This window comes from Pinus tabuliformis, chromosome X (assembly GCF_031772625.1).
Source record: "Pinus tabuliformis cultivar Carrire ecotype Pingquan chromosome X, CPIR1, whole genome shotgun sequence".
NCBI classification, from domain to species: Eukaryota; Viridiplantae; Streptophyta; class Pinopsida; order Pinales; family Pinaceae; genus Pinus; species Pinus tabuliformis.
The window spans coordinates 261,720,468-261,727,655 of record NC_142308.1 but is presented as its reverse complement, the minus strand read 5'-3'; positions in this window follow the sequence as shown (position 1 = coordinate 261,727,655).

The following is a 7,188-nucleotide window of genomic DNA, read 5'->3' as shown; positions in this document are numbered from 1 at the left end:
ACTAGGATAACCCTAAGAATGCCAATGCCACCAACACAACCAACCCAATCTATTGACCCTAAAATGCAACCAATTTAGAAAGGAATGCACCTCCCTTCTTAATATTAGTCCCCACTCATTGAGCATGAAACTCAATAACTCCACCCAAAACAAGAAACCCACACAACTAAAAATATAAACAAAATTGTATATATTACCACCTGGAGGTGGCGATAGTGCTAATACAACCTATACAACCACCACAATCTATTAACCATTAAATACAACCAATTTAGAAAGAAGGTTGAAAATACCTTGTGCTTGTTCCTTGTGTTGCCTAGATGAAGACTGCAACCAAGAGCCCAACCATCGTCCTCTGCAACCGAGATGTTGTTGCATTGTCATTTTCTTTTCATTGGTCCACTAGTTAGAGGGCTTCTCTCTCCCTTGCCCCTGCAACATGCCAGTAACAACCACATAAGATCCTTTCATAGGTCTTTGCATCCAAAATCCTTGAAAACCTTGAGTTGCAGCACCAAATCTTGTTCCGCCAGCCAACTCAATGCAGAGGAACCCCCATTACCATGTCACCTTCTCTAGTTATTGAACACCGCTCGAGATTGATGAATAGATTCACCATAGCAGCAAACCGAGGTGCAAAACCTAGGTCCAACCACCAAAGCATAATCAAGACAACAACACACTCTCCCACATAACTCTCACTTCACACCAGAGGGTTTTCATGCTCAAACTAACAATACATAGTATTAACACCACAGAAGCATGTGCATGGGGGAGGTGTGCCATGCCATCCTTTCCTAAATCGTCGTGGGATTCGGTGGGGTGGCGGGCACCCTTCCTGAGATCCTATGTATTGTGCTCACCCACCCACATTGGGGAGGTGTGAATATTTCTTTCAAAGTCAAGATTTTGGAAAAAAATACCAAAAACATTTTGTTTTATTTTCTTTTATTTCTAATGCTTGCACCCTAAATTTAACTCTTTAGCGATATTAAGTATTGAAATGAATGGATTTTCATAGTGTTTAGAGTATGTTGATATATAAATATCCTCATATAACTCAAATTTGAGTGCTTGCATGCTTACTTCATATCGGATATTGGTCCTTGGATTTTTATTCAACATAAAACTTTAATATCAATACAGATATGCTCCTTTTCCGTCGGTTAACAAAACTTAAAGCAATAGCATACACACAATTAATAACATTTGACAGAGTGATTGTTATCATCTGATATTGGTATCACATGTATATTTCAAATATTTGTGAAATATCTTATGATATTTTGATAGCCCAGTATCAAAGAAACTCCATATTAGGTATCGACAATTTCTATGAAACCAAGAAACTATAACAACGCTCGTCAAAAATCCATGTAATAAAGTTAATAAAGGAAAAATAATAACCAAGGTCATGGGACATGTATGATCCAAGCTGAATTTTGGGCAAAACATAATGATAGGGTTGACTTGTGATTAATTAATGGCTATGGAAATTGGCAAAGGCAAAATGGCATTTATTGGCATTTTATTTATGAAAATAATGGAAAATAGGAGAAAAGGGAGGTGAAAGGTAACAGGTTGCATGTGAGGAGGAAATTGAAGGAAAATAAGGAAAATGAAGAAAATAGAGGCCTTAATGATAAAAAGGATTATGAGAATCAGTTCATGGTTTTTTTTTCAGTTGAGCCTTTTGTCAGTTCAATTTTTGGTGCTCTCATTATATTCTCTCTCTCATAATCTTCGACACTTAGAGTTTTCTTGGAGCACTCTTGGGGGAGTGTGGCATACTTGTGATTTGGAGAAAGAAGGCAAAGGAAGAGTAGGAAAGTGCAAGGGGATATCGGGATCAACAACTACAATAGGTTTTTCTTGCAGGTACCGAGTTGCATGCATGATTTCCTTGCTAGTTTTGGCATGCATGGCATATGCATGTGGTTTCTTGGATATGATTTGTCATTTTCATGGAGGATTTCCTGGATTGATAGTGATTTTGCCTAAACTTGCCATTTCCTGGACAACCATGGTGTTGCGGGTTTTACTTTTGTTTTTATGGTTGGTGCTCATGTTCCTTATGGTCGTGGGTTGAGTTATTAGTTCCCGGGGCCTTTGTTGGACAAATGCTCTAGAAGCCCTGTAACAACTTGGGTTGAATTACTAGTCCTGGAAGCCTTGGTTGGACAAACACTTTGGATCCCTTGGTGGGTTGAGTTAATAGCCCTGTAAGCCCTGGCTAGACAAATGATCTAAAGCCCAGTAGGAGTTGTGGGTTGAGTTACTAGTCCTCAAAGCCTTGGTTGGAACAAATGCTCTAGAGCCATGGACAACTTGGGTAGAGACCAATGTGGCGATGGTTAGTGATGTCCAACCATGAGGTGGAATCAATAATTGAGGGTTGAGGTAGTTTGGCCTCTGGAGGCCCTGGTTTGGTTATCTTGGTTTATTCCATGAGATCCCACATTCATGCTTGGAATATGACACGGGGGTGATTGACTGAAAGAGAGATTTGGTTAAGCTTAATTTATGGTCGGGTGGTACGTGGAAGTCCCTCACTTGGTTGGATTTTCATATGTTAATAAGAGCTCTTTTCCCTTTTATATTTCATAAGTAAATGTGCTTGTCATTATGTAACTTTAATGGTTATTTCATTATTGATGTATCTTTGGTTATTTTCTAGTTATAATTTTTATTTATTTATTTTTATTTTATTTATTTATTTTTATTTTATTTTTTATTTTATTATTATTATTATTTTATTATTTTTATTTATTTATTTATTTATATATATATATATATATTTTTATTCAGTTAAGATGTATGGCTCTCGTCATGTTTTGATTAGTATATGAAGTGTTAATGAATGAATGACCTAATCTATAACAATGGAGCTATTGGGAGGTGACATTATTCCTCCTTGATGATTCTCTTATAAGCATGAGATCCTTATGTTCAAATTTGTTGTTATGACCTGTAGATTACATGTTCATGGTATGTTTGACGGAATGCTTGTCATGGCTAGTATGGGTTTGGTCAAGTCCTTGTTCAAGTGTTTGCATTAGTATCTTTGTTTCAATGTCATTTGTCATTTTCTAGAAGTCTCATGGAGTTTTAGGCAGAGGCCTAAGTCCTTTCCCTAAAAAAGTGGCTCAGAATCCGGGGTCACTAGCACATAACTACCTGGAAAAGATTACAGTTGCTTGGATGCCTTGTTGTGGGAGTGACTGGAGGGTCTCAGTCACATTGATGCCTTGCCATGGGAGTGACTAGGGTTCCAGATAATCAAAACATCGAGTTGTCTCAGGGGTTGGGAACCTATAAGGGTTGGTTGTCTCCTGAGGGTTTTGTAGCTCCTAAGGAAGGTCAGATTGGTCTTGTCGCGTTGTTCCAATTCCTTAACTATACATGGGGATTTGAATCATATCATAGTAACTCTTCGTCACATGTTTACCCGGTGGGCCGGTTAGCTTGGGTAAATGTGGGAGGAGGGTGTTACAGAGTGGTATCAGAGCATGGTTTCATTCTCCTTAGGTGATGTCTGGTTTTAGTTCTCCTTGGATGAATGTGTTGTCATGTGTACATGTCGGTTGCATATGTGTCCTTATGCTTGTGGTTTATGTATACATGGTAAGGGACATTGTTGTCGTTGTATTGTCATGCAGAAGTTGATGAGGTTGTTGTTGAGATGTGTTCGTCATGAATGCATGTTAGTGTTTATATGTATTGTTTATGCATGCATGTCATACATATGTTTGTTATGCATGCATAATACCTAGTCGGTGTTGTAATTGTGGCATTATGCATGGTAACTAAGATAATGATTGAGATGATGTCTATATACTATAATGATTATGATTATACATATATTGTGCTAATCTGGTTAATCTTGTAGATGATATATCCTCCCCTAAACTATACTGAGGTATGTTGGTTTGTTTATGATTTGGTTTAGCTGACATGATAAACCTTGTAGGAAGAGAGGAACAAAGATGAATAAAATAATGGTAGACTATAGTTCACAAGATTCTCCCTATAGATCATATGAGTAGCGTGGTAATGATTACTCTCCTAACATAGCAGACACTCTGAGAAGTTTGAAGGCAGAAATAAGGAGTTGTAAAGAAGATAATGACTGAATTAGCCAATCACAAGAGAGACTTGCTAGGGCACAGAAGAAACAAGTGGAAGTTAATGTAATTATCCTTCAGAGCTTGTTAGATTTGCAGAGACAGGACCGCCTAGAATCAATCATGGACAAGAGGATAGGACCAATGCAGCATATGGTAGAAGGTCGCATGGTGAGCACAGGTTGGATAGAGATGACACAGTCAGAGATGGCAGATTGTTGGACACACCTGATAGGCGAGGCAGTGGATATGGGATTCATTCTAGTTTTGGTTCAAACACGTATCATGGTCATCATTGTTATCATCCTTAAAGGGGGAGTGACAGAGAATATTTGTCGGATGAGTTCAAGAAAACTAATCCACCTGCATTTGATGGAGAGATGAAAAAGTCACAGGATGCCAAAGCATGGTTACTTGGGATGAATAAGTTGTTTAGATTGCATGATTACTCAGACAACATGAAGGCCAAAATATCTACATTCAATCTTAAAGGTAAATCAGATATTTGGTGGGAAGATGTAAAGAATGTCAGAGGCATTTAGGAAGAGGAGTTGACATGGAGTGAGTTTGAGAGACTATAAAAGAAGAAGTATCTATCAGAGAGATACTATGATGATAGGGCAAAATAATTCTATGATCATAGATGGGATCTATGACCGATGAGGAGTACACTAGCAAATTATTGGAGTTGTTGAGGTATGTGCCTTATCTAAAGGAGGAGAAAGCAAAAATTCATAGATTCATCAATGGGTTGTTGATAACATTCAAGGACAAGATTGAGTTTGATTATCCTAGATCATTGGAGGAATCCACCAGGAAGCTAAAGCATTGTTATAAGAAATCAAAGCATAGATCTGAAACTAAGTAGGATTGGAAAGGTAATGAGAAGAATAAGGGAAAATGGGATAAGAAGCGAACAAGACCCCAAGACACAGGTAACAAAGAGAATGCAACACCGCCTAAGAGGTTCAATGCATCTGATAGAAGACATGGATTTTGGTCTTAGGAGGAGAACAAGGGTGATGGTAGGAAGTGTTTGGTCAATTTAATGTTCTTAAATTGCAAGCATAAATTATCAATCGGAGTTGGTAAACTTATGAAGTGCAGGTGCACTATATATGCTAGAAGCCTTTCCTTTAGTTTGTAAGATGATGGTTATGTTTGTTTTGGGATTTTCGTTGTTATCTAGATTCCTATTAGAGTTAGATTTCTACAAATTAATAAGTGGAAGTTAAGCTACTTGTTAGATTAATCTACCAGGTCATATCTATATTGAGTATCATCCTAAAATATCTTATGTTATTCATCCTAAAATTATGAACCTATCTAAACACCTTGCTTCTATAAAACAGAGTATTGAAATTCAAATTATTCTAATGATCCTTCAAAATCTTGTCTACAAAATATATACAAATTCTGATTCTAAAGAGCATGAAAGTAATCTTCTAATTGTTGACTACAGAGTAGATACAAGTTCTAATTCTAAAAGCATAAAAATATTGACTGTAATTAAGCAAAAAAATGTTGAAGAACTAAACCATTAAATGACTATAAGTGCAAATAAAATAACGAAATGGTAAATGAAATAACTAAGTTATAACGAAATAATGAAAACAACGAAGTAAGGAAACTAAACTAGAATGTAGTGATAATGCAATAACAGAAAGCGATTAAATGAAAACAACATAAAATGATGAAATGAAATAAACTAAAACCTTGACTGTCTGCAGGGGCCCTCCGCATCCAGTAGGTGTAAATCACACTCACATACGCATAGAATCACAGAAAGGTAACTTCAATTCAATACAAAAACAAAGGTTTGTTTCACAATTATTCAAAAATTAACTATTACTTCCTCCCTATCCTTTACAGAGGATACATACTTATATATAAAATGTGTGCTCAACAGTTTGAGACTTCTACGCCTATAGGTCTATTAATCAATCCTTATTCAAATTTGAAACTAAACAGAAAAAACGTTATCTCGTCGATTTGTTATTTGGAAAGCAAATCGGAGAAACATGATGCATTCGGACTTCTGATGCTATGTGCTTGACCCATGCCTTTGACCATGCCACTGTGTGATTCCTTCAGTGAATTGGCTCAAGTGAATAGGAGGAGATCCATGAGGGGATCGATCCTCAACTACCCATGTGCTTATTTGCTTCATTGGCGCACCAGAACCCCACAAACCATGGAAGTAGCTATAGATTTATAAAATAGTTGCAGAATCATGTTAATTTTGTAGCTAATGCAATCTTTAACATAAAAATAAGGCACATTAACGAATATGAAAAATAAGACATATAAGAGTTTTTACCTTATCAAAATCTATGATTTACTGCTTTTATTGAGTTGATAGTGATGATGAAAAAGAGGAAAATGGAGGAAAAAGGGTGTCAAAACAAAACAGTTATGGAACTCTACATTCCCCCACACTGAAGATTTTGTATGTCCTCATACAAAATGCAAAATTGATATCTTTATTGACTACTGCATTTTCTTGGACACTTCTATTAATACATCTAGCTTCAACATTTTCACTTTCTTTCGAGTCATTGCCATCCTTGGTTTCCTCATGAGGATCTTGTATTTCAAGTTTATAACATGTCTCTGTAAAGCCCTATTTTTCTTCTTCAGTTTCTTGTTCTTATTAAACCACAAACTTAGATGTAAAAGGAGGTTGTCACTCTTAGCTATTTGGATTTCATTCTGTGCTTTCAAGGCTTGATTTTCATTTTTAATGTACCTGTTTAATGTCTCCAGTTCGAAGATTTCCTGTTTTAATATATTGATTACTTGAGGTTCTTGTGGTTCATTAAATTGGACTTCTTCCTCTTGAATTGGAATTGGAATTGATGTTCTTGTTGCATCCCTTTTCTCCAGGGATTCAATATAATCATATATCTCTTGCTACACCGGATCAATTTATGGCGTTCTTCATCTTGGACTCTGAGGAGGTGAGGTGATAGCTGGTGATGAAACCCTTGGTCATGTTCTTGGAGACGTTCCCAAATCTTCTTCTTTTGCCTCTAAGTTTTCTTCTATTTATATATTGATATGC